We start from the raw sequence: 13,415 nt of genomic DNA, 5'->3' as shown, positions 1-13,415 counted from the left end.
TTCTAGCTCCTCTTGTGAGGCTTTAATAAATATGTAACCCCTCTCTATTTATATCACACTGTTAGTTTGGTGGTGATTTGGGGATTTTTTGTGCAGGTTTTGTGCACCTATCACTTTGTTGCCCTTCTTGTAATGAGCAGCCAAAATTAAATACAGGATTCAAAGTGTGGCCTCACCAGTACTAAGTAGAAAGGGACAATCATTGCCCTGGTCCTTCTAGCCACACTATTTCTGATACAAACCAGGATACCATTGGCTTCTTGGCCACCTGAGCACACACTGGATCACATTCAGCTGGTGTTGAGCAACACCCCCAGGTCCTTTTCTGATTATCAGGTTTTCAGCCACTCTTCACCCAGTCTGTAGTGCTGCCTGGGATTGTTCTCTCCCAAGGGCAGGACCTGGCACTTGGCCTTGTTGGCCTCAGCCCATCGATCCAGCCTGTCCAGATCCCTCTGCAGATCCTTCCTTCCTGCCAGCATAACAATGCTCCCACCCAGCTTGGCACTGTCTGCAAACTCACTGAGGGTGCATTTGATGTCCTCATTCAGATCATTAATAAAGATACTGAACTGAAGGACTCCTCCAGTTCTCTGGGTCCTCCTTCCAGCCCCTCTTGTAGATAGGCATCACATTTCCAAACTTTGAGTCACCTGGGACCTCCACATTGGCCATGACTGCCGATACATGATGGAAAGTGACTTGGTGGACAATTCCACCAGCTCCCTCAGTACCCTTGGGTGGGTCCCATCTGGTGCTGTAAATTTGTGTGTGTCCAAGGGGTGTAGCAGATTTCCAGCCATTCCCTTCTGTATTATATGGGTGCTTCTTTCTGATCCTTATCCCCATCTTCTAGTTCAGGGAAGATTCCTCACGTCTGTAATAGTCTTCTCCTGCAACTGAGAAGCAAATCCTCTTTGGTAATACTGTAATTAGCACAATCATGTGCTGATCTCTAGAATACTCCTGTTTCCACTAGTACAGAAATGTCCTTTTCTTGTAAAGACAAGGACAAAACTTTCTAAGATTGTTACTCAATTCCTCTGTCAGTCTTAGAGCTGCTGTGGCTGGGTAGAGAGACGTCAACAAATGAGAGGCCAGGCAACCACCAAACATATAAAGTTCAGTAAGGGAAAGTGCCAAAATCTGTACCTGGGGTAGGGCAGCCCTGGATGTACAGACAGACTGGGGAATGAGATGCTGGGGAAAACAGTGCTGCAGAAAGGGACCTGGGAGTCCCTGTTGAGGGCAAATTGAATATAATATAGGTACAGCATCACCAGCCAGGCAAGAAAGGGGACTGTCCCTCTCTGCTCTGCACTGGGGAGGCCTCACCTTGAGTGCTGGGATGCCACAATATAAGAAAGATATAAAGCTATTAGAGAGTGTCCAAAGGAGGACTATCAAGATGGTGAAGGGCCTTGAGGGGAAGCCTTTTGTGGACTGGCTGAGGTCACTTGGTCTGCTCAGCCTGGAGAAGAGGAGACTGAGGAGAGATTTCATTGCAGTCTGCAACTTCCTTGTGAAGGGAAGAGGAGGGGCAGACACTGATCTCTGTCTGTGGTGACAGGATTTGAGGGACTGGCCTGAAGTTGTGTCAGGGGAGGTTTAGGTTGGATATCAGGAAAAGGTTCTTCACCCAGAGGGTGTTTGGGCGTTGGAACAGGCTCCCCAGAGAAGTGGTCACAGCACCAGCCTGACAGAGTGCAAGAAGCATTTAGACAATGCTCTCAGGAACCTGGTGAAACTCTTGGGGTGGTCTTGTACAGGGTCAGGAGTTGGACCTCATTATATTTGTGGGTCCCTTCCAACTCAACATATTTTGTGATTGTGTGATTATTGCTGATTTGTATTGCCCATTGTTTAGTGGACAATTTAGAAGAGCCTTGGTGACTCTTCTGAGCCACTCATAAAGAGAGATGGTCATATCTTGGGATGTCAGGCTTATGAAGAGTCCCTCATTCTCTTCAGGACTGGGAAGGATCCATCACACACCTTATGTGCTCTTTCAGTTGGTGACTGTAAGGTCTATAGTCTGTAAAAGGGGTAGTTTTTTCTCATTTTCTATGGGAGAAGGTCTTGATGTTGATTTGGGCACTTGGAAGTCTGAAATGTGAAGTTTCTTTTCTATTCATAGAACAGAAATCAACCACTTTCCATCACTCTTGATCTGATCAGTGGTTCATGTGGGACATGCTGAAAACAGGTTACCCTCAGGCTTGCTGGGATGCTTCAGGAGTCACTGGCATCACTTTTCCTAATTCTCAGATCCTCTGCAGCCTGTGACGTGCATGCTTAAGCCTGATCTGATTTTTGAGATTTCCCCAAAACAACTTTGGCAAATTAGGGCCCCTCAAGAGGTCCATCTTCAAATGGCTACTGTCCATGAGCAGGATTCGCACATAGAGTGGCCCCTGAGCATAATAATTTTCCTTTTCCTGAGGTGTAGGCATGCTAACACAACTTCTGAGTGTGTTATCATAGCAGTGTTTAAGCTAGTGGGTCTGCCAAATGATGTGTCAATATAGTAGCATATAGATATACATATATAGGCTGTAAAATTCTGTATTTTTAAAAATCACAGCCATGCTAGTCCCTCTAAAGAAACAAAACTGCTTTCTCCCTGTAGCTTTTGACAACTTACTGTGAACCCTGGGTCTTTATGTGTCTCTCTAATTTTAGACTCTCTCCATCCAAAGCTCATGGTCATGCGCTGTTGGATGACGCTGACCTTCCATATATCCTAACTATTTGGAAAACTTAAGGTAAAGATGGTTTTCTTGCAGCTTTTGTTCTGAAACATTTGCAGGGCTGTACAGCAGATGGTGCTCGACTTCCCTTTCTGCTAGAGGCTGTTGTCATCTGCTAAACTTTTTGAACTGGAGATTATTAATAATGTTTTCTGTACTGGCTGAGAAATTGGAGCCACATATTTTCAGGGATGGTTTACTTAGCCATGCACTGGTTTTATTTTAAGGAGCAAGAGAGCATAAAGTCTGTTTGTGGGTTAATTTACAACACTAATCTATCTTCCCAGTGCTGTTAGAGCAGAGAAGTGACTTACATTTATTAAGCTATTCTTTTCATGTTTGCAAAACCAGTACTTGTTTTAAATGGGTAATTATTCACTAAAATGAATGAATCACAAAGGAAAGTACAGGTTGAATTTAAACATTGAATCACTAAAACTATCAGAATATCTAAATCCAGCAAAGAATTTCACAGCTTAATTAACAAAAATGTTAATTTTTCCCAAGGGCACTGCCAAAGAACACAAGCCCCATGTTTTTAAAATTTTTAAAAGAGTGATAGCTCTTAGATGACTAGAAGTGGTGTGGAAAGTCAAATCCTTTTTGAGGATTTGGTGCGATACAGCTCCATAAGCTCTGAAATATTGCAGACTGCAGTAATACCATAGTAATCTTCAACAGCATTAACAGCTTAAACAGACAAGCCTATATAAATTGGTTTAAAATCAATCAGGTAGAGAACTTCACTAATTCAAATTAATAACTCTATGGGCTGTGCTGTGAATTATCAGATTTTGCAAATTAGAAAGTAAAAGCATGATGCAAGGCTCATGGATACCAAAAGAAATACTTCCATTAGCATTACTGTGCCGACATTATCTCCTTACCTTGTATTTCTGTAACAAAGACACCAAGAGCACTGAAGCACAATAGGTAACTTGCTCATATGGATAATTTTGCTCTATTTGCTGTCATTTTATGATATTACCTATTTCACTCTATGACAATGTGCTTGATAAAAAATGTATTGCTCTTTATGTGGTGTTAGAGCTGAGAACACCAGTCATTCACCTGAGCCAATGTAGATGCTGTGCAAACATGAACTAGAAGGACAGTGCCTGACCTTCCTGCCCAGCATTTTGCCACTGGGAGGCTGTCTTGTGAACAGCCTATCAATAAGAAATTTTTCTCTGAACTTCTGTGATTCTATATATAGTATTTCACACAGGGATTTCTACATTTGTAATTCAATCAGAAAGACCAGCCTTATAAATTTATTATTTCTCTTCTTCATTTAGAATCTTGGAGTCAGTGCACCTATGAAAAGATAAACAAAATTCCATTTCTGTTAGTTGAGATCTACTTGTTAGCAGAGTATGTATCTCTTAAACAGATCCAAAATGTCTGTTTCTCATAGAAGATTTTATTTTCTAAAGGTAAATTAAAGGGTTTTTTCTTTTTAGATGTGAGGAAGGGTGGTATGAACATCATTAATGAGAAAGGAATCAAAATCTTGTCTTTTCAAGACAATTAAAAAAATTGATACATTTGTTCTTCTGATTGGAGAGCATTTGCCCCTAGCTGTTACCTAAGAAATCTGACTTCAGGTGGATGGAAAGTGAACTATTAAATATAAATGTGGTTTGTCCCTGACTTGGAGATATGAGGAACAAGACATACAGAACAAAAATAAAAAGAGGAGCTCAATTTCTTCTCCATTTTAACACAGTTCCATGTAGACTTATAATTATCAGGTGATAATTATACACTGTGTTACACCAGTGTATAATTTCCACACTCTGAGGAGCCAGGACAGCTGATTTAGACAACTCAGATTAACGTAAAATCAATCCAGATTGGCAACAGATGGGGAAAGAAATGTGGCATTTCAGAGTGCAGGAGGTGGCAGAAGTTAATCAGGTATTGAGTTCATTGCATATGTTTTAAGACTGGGACCAAAGGGGCCTGGATTTTCCCTGATGCTTGGCCTTCATTGAAACCAGCTGAAATACAGTAAAAGTTGTGTATCTCATATACAAGCTGTACCACAGCCCTCAGAAAAAGTACTGAATGGATAGATTGCCTCTGTCACCCACAAAGGAAATTTTGTGGACAATGAGAAGGGAAATGTGATTCCCCTTGAGGCCCCTTGAATTCTGTGCCAATATGTTTTAATCCAGCAGAAAATGCTGATAACTCTATTCCTCCTTCCTCAGTTGATTTGATGAAAATTAACTTTCAACATCTGATCAAATCACAAGCTAAAATTATGTGCAAGCATGAAAAAGATAATGGCTTATTCCATAAATACACACTTGGTTGTAACTTTCAAATTATGTTAAGAGAGTTCACACAGTATTAGTCAAATCCCTGTCATTAAGAAATGGTATTTCATAAGAAAGCTGATAATAGGATACAAAGATCCTAAAATTATTAGATGATGACTTGTTAATGGGAATTCCTTTTTGTCATAACCAGTGATTTTCAGTTTACTCTAACAGAGATCTCTCTCTGATGGGAGATGATAGTATAATAAAAATCTGGAAATTGTGTAAAGAAAAGAAACTAAAGATTGAATAATAGATTCAATGATTTTGTAGTCCCAGGATGATTCAATTTTAAAGACATTGTTGGGGAAAATAAGGTAATTCTAAGGTGGAAGCTATGCCACTGCACATTGCATATCTGTCAAAGCCCACCTCCTACTCTTTTCTCCTGTGGGTGTGCAGGATCTCCCTTTGAAAGCATCAATAAAATCCAAAGAAGGCTTTTTACAGGATCTTTCTGCCCCCTCTGGAGCAAGCATCTGGCTGGCAGTCTGACCACACTTCTGGCAATGGCAAAGGTCTCAGAGAAAGTTCTCTTACAATTGACGAGAAAACTTTATTACAGTTATTAAACTTTATTAGTATTACACTTTTATTAAACTTTACAATTTTTTCCTGGGATTGAAAGACCATTTTTCACCAAGTCTAATTTTAGTATCAAGAGGTCAGGTTTCATCAACAATTCTCATGTGTATTTGTGCACTTCTAGCATAACATAATGTTTTTGAGGGCAAAAGAAATGCACCTTCAGATTACCATAGGAATGCTCCCCACTCTCTAATGTCCCAGCAGCACCAACTGGGGCTCAACTATGGGTTAAGGAAGGGCTGTTTCTTTACCGCCTGCACACAGAAATAGCTTTGGTACATCTGTCTTCCTCAATGGGACTTACCTGCACTCTTTTCATTAATTGGTTTTAATGGAGGAGAAGGAATGTCATCTAAATGATTTTGGCTCCTGGGTGAAAACCTGTATGATTTTTGAATGAAAAACACTGTAGTCACTGAATGTCAAAGCAGTGATTAAAAAGCAAAAAGCTGACATGCTGACATGGATACCACTGTAATAGGGTATGTCTCAGTGGGAGCTCACTGCCACCATCAGCTTTTCACGGTTTTTGTATTGCTAATATGAAACGAAATGCACCACTAGGAATACTGTTGCATATCGGACTATCTTATTTCATAAATAATTACTATATTACCCTTTAAGTGTCCCAGTGAGTGTAGCAGCATCGAAATATGATGTAAAAACAATAAAACCAAGCAAACAGCTATTATTGAACTGTTAGGTATGTATAATAGTTTTTAAATTCCTTTCTCTTTGTTTTTATCCTGAAGAAATTAACAGTTTGCAACAGATAGGGTCATTCAACCACGCTCTGTGGTACCCTTGTTTCTGAATTGGAACAGGGTAGGTAATTACTACTGGGAATGTGCTGTGACAGGCTTTAAGAGTGGGTAAACTGCAGAATGACTTTTGATATTCAAATTTCCTCTCGTTTCCATATTCTGCTGCTGGCACTTACAAAGGAAGATGTATGATGTGTCTCATCATGCACTTGGAAGTGCTGAGAACTCACACATCTTTTCCCTTCTCAGCTCTCCATCTATGAGCCAGTTGGAACAAATTTTAAGCAAAAAAACATGAAAATGAAAAAAAAAGTATATATGAAAAGTAATAGTCTCTCATTTTCAGGAAATCATGGAGGATAGTTATTCAGAAGACATAACCTCTGTAGGAAGAAGGTTCATCTGTCAGTGGCCTCATAAAACCTGCTTCTATTTTATTTCATGGGAAGATCTGCAATTCAAAACAAATTCCTAGTCAGAGCAAATATGTCAAAATTAATTTAATTAAAATAAAAATTCTGGATAATTTATTTTTTACTTTTTTTCTTACAGAATTTTATTTCATGCTGGGTTATTAAGTAATTTTATATATTTGAAAAGAAATTAATTAAAAAAAATTCTCCTCCAAAAAATTTAGTATGTTCTGTTGTTCCTTATCAGAAAATATTTCCAAGGGAAATGAGAGTCAAGTATTGTTGAAATAATAAATTAGACCATTCACCAGTCAGCATTTTCCAGTGGAGAAATACTGTATCATAAGATCTATGAGGGTATCATTCATTCAGAATAATTTCAATAAAAACAGAAAGGTTAAGATTTATATTATTTGTCTGAAGGTGAGAAGTTCTATTTAGAACTGTGTCAAAGTTCATCTGGGAGATACTGTCTGATTTTTACAGATAGACCAGAATATAAATTATATCCCGGCAAACAGTATTAATAATGTCTTTGACAGAGATAGCATTAATAATCATAGTTTATATGGCTACAACTCCAAAATAAAAGGTTATCATGGTGCAATAAACCAAAGAAGTACACTCAACTAGTTTATGGCTTCATTAAAGTGGTAAGAAATAATTGCTATATTGCAATCAGAAAATGCAAATGATCTATTTACAGTGCAGTCAGCTTTATTTAATGTGTAACTTTCTCTTCATAGAAGCTTATCATATTGTTCTTGGTTTTCAGTGCACTGGAAGTTTATTCTTTGCAATATACTAATAACCCAGAAATGGAATTGGGATTATGAAATATCTGATGACCTTTTTGTACATTTATGATGTGCGGCAAGCAAGAGCACTGCTTGTAAAATACAAAAGGGCTAAAAAGAATGTAGTTGTCATGACAGTATATGTGTACAGATTGCAAGCCAGAAAACTGTCACTGATAGCTGGGATATAATTGACCACAGTATATGATAAGCACATTATTGATTGATTAATGTGACCTAGTTGTATTTGAAATGTCAAAGAGGAAAATTGAGTTGTCATTTTATATCATGTTCTTTTTCGAGTAGCAGATAAATACTATAATTAATGACTTTTCACTAAGGTTATCTAAAAAATTTAGGGAACATTAAACATCACATTATTCACAGTCACCATAGGTGAATATATTATTGATGAATATTGATAAATCTTTGCTCATGTGAAACAGGCATCAAAAGAAGTTCATGGACTCTAATACTGCTTTTTAATAAGACATCTTTTCTGAACACATTTTTTAATCATTTAACTAGGCAAATTGACTCAATTTACCAAATTAATTTTACAATTTAGTAAGGTTTTATTTGTCTGTGGCAAACTGGAATATTGAACTTGAAGGCTTAAGTTTGCTTCTGTTGAAATCAATTGTGAAACTCCTGTTGTTTAGAAAAGGATTGAGGGTTGACACATGCCTTGAAACCCTTTTCCCTATTTACAAAAAGAGCCCTTAATTTTCTCAGGTAATTGAAAAAATGTGCTTTAGCAAATGAGTTTCCAAAAACTTTCTCAGCCTTGCAGTAGATCTCAGAGTCCTCCAAGATATTATGGATAAAACAAAGCCAAAGAGCACCTGCAGCAAAACACTGATATGTTATCACTCATCATTTCCCAAAGTATGCCTGCAAAGGGAACCCTGTGACACGAGGGGACTTCTTTGCCACAAAATGCAAAGTCTCCCGCATTTTGAAGGAAAAAGGAAAAAAAAAAAAAATCAAGAGTCAGAAGTTTAACTGAATTGCTTCAACCTTCCTATTTAATTTCGGCAAATTTGGATTTCTGTCATGTCTTTCAGGTCAGATATTGTTTGGACTTCATACTAACCTAATAAATTCAGTTGATGGTGATATCTTATGGTGTCCTATGATGTCCCTGAGTGTCTTAAGTTCTTTCAATGTTTTGACTTCCTTATATCAGTTCAGCTGTGTAAATGCAGGATTCCTGTGCGACTTCAAGTGTCCCTGTCATGGATGTGGGGTTACAGTTGTGACACTTGGACCCTCAAGTTTTGTGGAGTATACCCTCAAGTACTGAGAGAGATATGTACCCTCCAGGATCAACACCTAAGAGGCACCTGGGGTTCCTTACGTAGCTCTGAGTGCCTGCATTCAGGTACAGAGCTGGCCCCTAAAGTGCCTATAGTACAGTGGGCTTAATCCTCCTTTTCTCATGTGAGTGTACTGGCTAAAACTGCAGAGTTAAAATGGAAGCTTGGCCACTTAGTTCACATGTAAATATGTATTCATAGGCTTGCAGATTCTCATGTTTTAGTCTGGGGCTGAATTGTAGTTATTGTTATGTGGGCAAACATTTTTCAGACTTGTAGGAATCACTGGAGGAGTATTCTTGTTTTTCTGGGATAATTTTAAAAACATGGGGCTTGTGTTCTTTGGCAGTGTCCTTGGGAAAGAAGTGGGCTTCATCAGAAGAGTGAGTGTATTAGAGAATAAGCCAAATTTACCAAAATACATTTTAAACTTTCTTAGGTTATCCATTTTCCAAAGCAAAAAATACCAGGTAGAGGCTTGCTAACTTGTTCTCTAAAAAACAAAGCCCAATCAGTCTGCCTTCTCAAATCCTTTCAGAATTTTGACATGGCAGGTCACACTCCATCCTCAAGTCCAGTATTACACAATCAACACAGTCTTGAGTCCTGCATCTGGGAGAAGCTCAATTTTTCACCTGAGATCAAATGAGGGAGGACTGAGCAAAACCTCAGCCTCTCTCAACTACTGCAGCAAGCATGGCACACAGAGGCCAGGCTGTAAGCAGGAATCAGTTTACATTGAAACAATTGCTCTTCTTATCCACTATCACCCACCAGGCTAGGTCATAAACATAGACATAGCCTGGTGGGCTAGTGTCATCATTATAGTCCTGAAGTTGCACTGTCTGGCGGGAGAAGGCCATTCTTTATCAAAGTGGTGCCTAAATTGCAGCCTAGCCTAGTTTATGGTGAATATTCTGAGGGTCACAGATACGGCTGCAGTGGAGTAGAGGTGCCACTGACAGAAATGAGGGAAATGCACAAGGGTCAGGTCTGTTTCTCTTAACCCTGAATCACCTCATCATCACCCCTCAATCATCTGCAGTAAGTCAAAGGACTTGCTCCAGGATATTCTCCAAAATAGCTGATTGCATTTTTACTTTTCTGTTTTTCCAGTAGTGGGATGTTTGCATGCAAGCATGTTTGCAGGAGTGATCGGCAAATGGAGCACAGGATCCCTTGGGTGGGAAGGAACATCAGAAGGACACCTCACACAGCCTCCTCCCAAGGGAGCTGGTGAAAGGACTGGTGAGAGTAGACAAGTGCTTATTCTGCCTCTGAACTCCATCATCAGGAGCCAACCTGCCATAAAGCTCCTTAATCTTCCAAAGAGTTGGAAAACAAAATCATATCTTTCTAAAGGACAACCAGTTGTTCAACACAGTTATATACCCTGGGTAATGTTTTGAGCAAATGTTTAATTACAAAAGGATGGTACCTAAATTGCCATAATTAATGTGAACCTGTGCTAGAGTTCACAGCAGCCAAGACTTTTCACACTGCTGAATCACTCATTGAAATACTCAGTCCTTAAATAGCAGGAAAAGCTGCTATTAGAAATCCCTGTAATAGCTTTTATGAAAGCTATGGCTAATTTAGAGCCCAATTAAACCGAGAAATCCAATTATTTCTGAATAACATAATTGCAAAAATGTAACTAGCACTGTAAGTATGCACTAGCTATTATGGAAGATGCTTTAATAAAAGAAAATCAGCTCTGAGCCACTGAAAAGATGTGTTCTTATCATAAGGATGGTCTGCAAATTTCAAAATTCTCCTATTTTCACTTCTTTGCATTGAGGGTATGTAAACCTTGGTGCTGTGTAACTGCTATTACATGCATTTTGTGGGTCCAGCTGGAGAGCAGATAAAGGATGCTAGAGCGGAGCCACTTATACAGGTGCTTGAACAATCTCTGTTGAACGAGACAGTAATTATTAATTAGCTGTGGGTGTGATTGTGAGTCTGGCCACCTACACACACAGGAAGGTTAGAGAAAACAAGGCAGACCAAGCTCCTGCCATGGTCTGACAGTTTTGCTCCTGCTGGGAAAGAGGATCATTTGCTCTTGGGCTGTGCACGTCCTGGTGGGCAGCGTGGAAGCCCAGCACGGAGCTGCTGCCCCTGGAGCCCCTGGCTGCGGCCGGGGACCTCATGGGGCCACCAGCCTTGTAGCACACTTGCCTCAGCTCTGCAGTGCCTTAGCAAGGTAGTCATGGAACACCCTGCTGCTCCTCAAAAGCCTTCGCAGGCAGGCAGGACAGAGAACTTCTGCCCTCCCAGCATTGTAGGGACACTGCCTGCAGTTCTGTGCATTCAGGATTTTGCATGGATTATAGGCATGGATGAGGGAGGAGGAATTATGATGGCATTGGAAAATACTTCGTAAACTCAGGGATAGTCTTTTGCTTTGACTTTTCCATGGAAGTAAATGAAGCAGAGGTTCACTTCACCTGACCTAGCTAATTGCACTAACTGTACACTTTTTTCCCCCAAAGCAACAGTTCAAATTTCAATTACTATTTAGGAGAAATTTCCCTCTTCAATCAACTAGTGTTTTGCTGGAATTAGTATTTTCCTTATTAAAATTTAGCTTACTGATTTCATTGCAATCTGTGTTGTGAAAGACAACATGAATAAAGCTCTGACCCTAAAGGAAGGCAGAAGGAGGAAAAAGAATGGCTTGCTGAAGGAGTAAGGATTTTCAAGTTGCTATATATGTTAATCATCTCTCTGCTCAGTCATATGCAAAGAAAAAAAATATTTCATTAAATGATTCAGTTCTATTACAGAAATACTTGCTAAAAAAACAAATAACTTTGAACGAGTAGAGGGCGGGTGCAACAAGGTTATCAGCTCAACACTGTATGTAAAGTTTTACGCAGCATACCTCCTAATCTGATGGAGTTCAAGGTCATTTAAGATAAAATATTTAGGTTTTTTTAAAGACATCTGAGTCATGAGCATTTAAAAAGCTATCTGAACAGAGCTGACAGAAGGCATTTATTATTTCAATTCTGGAAACACAATAAAATAAATGAAATAAACTCTAACTCCAGAGTATGAGGTAAGAAAAGAAGGTGTTTTCCATATAAACACCCATCAATTTGGCATGCTTAGACACAGTAACTTTGTTTAATATGTGTTGGAAAATAATTGCCTTAAAGGGAATCAGATATATAAAATGTAAGGCACTAGTTTTACATTTTGATTTTAGAAGGTTAGTAGATATTTAGTATTGACAAAAATACCTTACTGTGTACTGTTTAAGAACAGAGCTTGTGATCCCAGTATGAGACCATTTTGGTGCTAGAAAAATACATTTTTGTTAATGATGCTTTTAGCATGAGGGAATCTTTGAAAGCTGCATTTGCAAATATCAAGGTTAGATGAAGGATTTCTTCAAAAATTGTCAAATCAGTGATGAGGAAAAGATTGCACAAATAGAGTACATTAGCACTGTTGCCTTGTAAAATCAACTAAAGAAATAATCTCAGACAAATGGAATGATTCTGCTACTGCAAAACAATAATGATTTGTGTGGTTGGAGGAACTTAGCCAGAATCCAGTTTGAATGAATTATAGGTCTTTATAACCAAGTGCTTAGTTGAATTTTTTTTTAATTTGGTTTTGCCATCATGTCAAATTTACATGTTTGAGGTATAATTAGCCAGTCTGATTACAAAAAAAAAAAAAACAAAAAAACAACAACTATAATTTAAAAATATAAATTAACATAAAATGACAAGCATTAAAAGTTAATATCAACTCATTCTTTTGCATTCAAATGAGTCTTATTAAGTTATTATGTCCATCTAAATATCAGTATAATTTTCAAGTAATACACAATGTGTTTCATAATCTGCCTCTCTCCCTAGCTATCCATTAGCTCTATTGTTTCTCTACAGTTTGTTACTCCAAGAAACCATTTTAGAATTACATTGTTTCATTTTTCACATAAAGTGTGTAACTTGAGCTTAGAAATACAATTTTGATGCGTCCTAGTCCTTTAGTGACCATGTGTTGACTCTAAATATACTGGTACAGGCAATGGCCTTTTTTTGAAATGCACATAAAGAAGCAATAACTGAATTTTAACAAGCAAATCAACCCAATTGGTTTAGAATTATGATGCTTGGCTTTCTAATGCATATTCAGAGTGGTAGAAAAGAAAGTATGAAATTTAATTGTACCATAAAACTGTCATGAGAAAATATATACTGAATATCAAGCAGGATTACATTTCTTCAGTAGTGATCATCTGTGGAAAACTACTTGAAGAACTGCTTCATTTCTAATGCTGTATTTCTGGTCAGAGAACAGTTCTAAGAGCTACATCACTGAAAAAAGTGACAAAATATGATTTATTTGGTTCATCCTCTAGAATTAAATGTTCTGCACAAACTCTGGTACTAATGTCTGTTTGGTACAAAAGGCAGAATAGTGAAAATAGTAAA

The sequence above is a fragment of the Lonchura striata genome, chromosome 1A, assembly GCF_050655825.1.
Source record: "Lonchura striata isolate lonStrDom1 chromosome 1A, ASM5065582v1, whole genome shotgun sequence".
Classification (NCBI taxonomy): domain Eukaryota; kingdom Metazoa; phylum Chordata; class Aves; order Passeriformes; family Estrildidae; genus Lonchura; species Lonchura striata.
Note: the sequence above shows the minus strand (reverse complement) of the source record.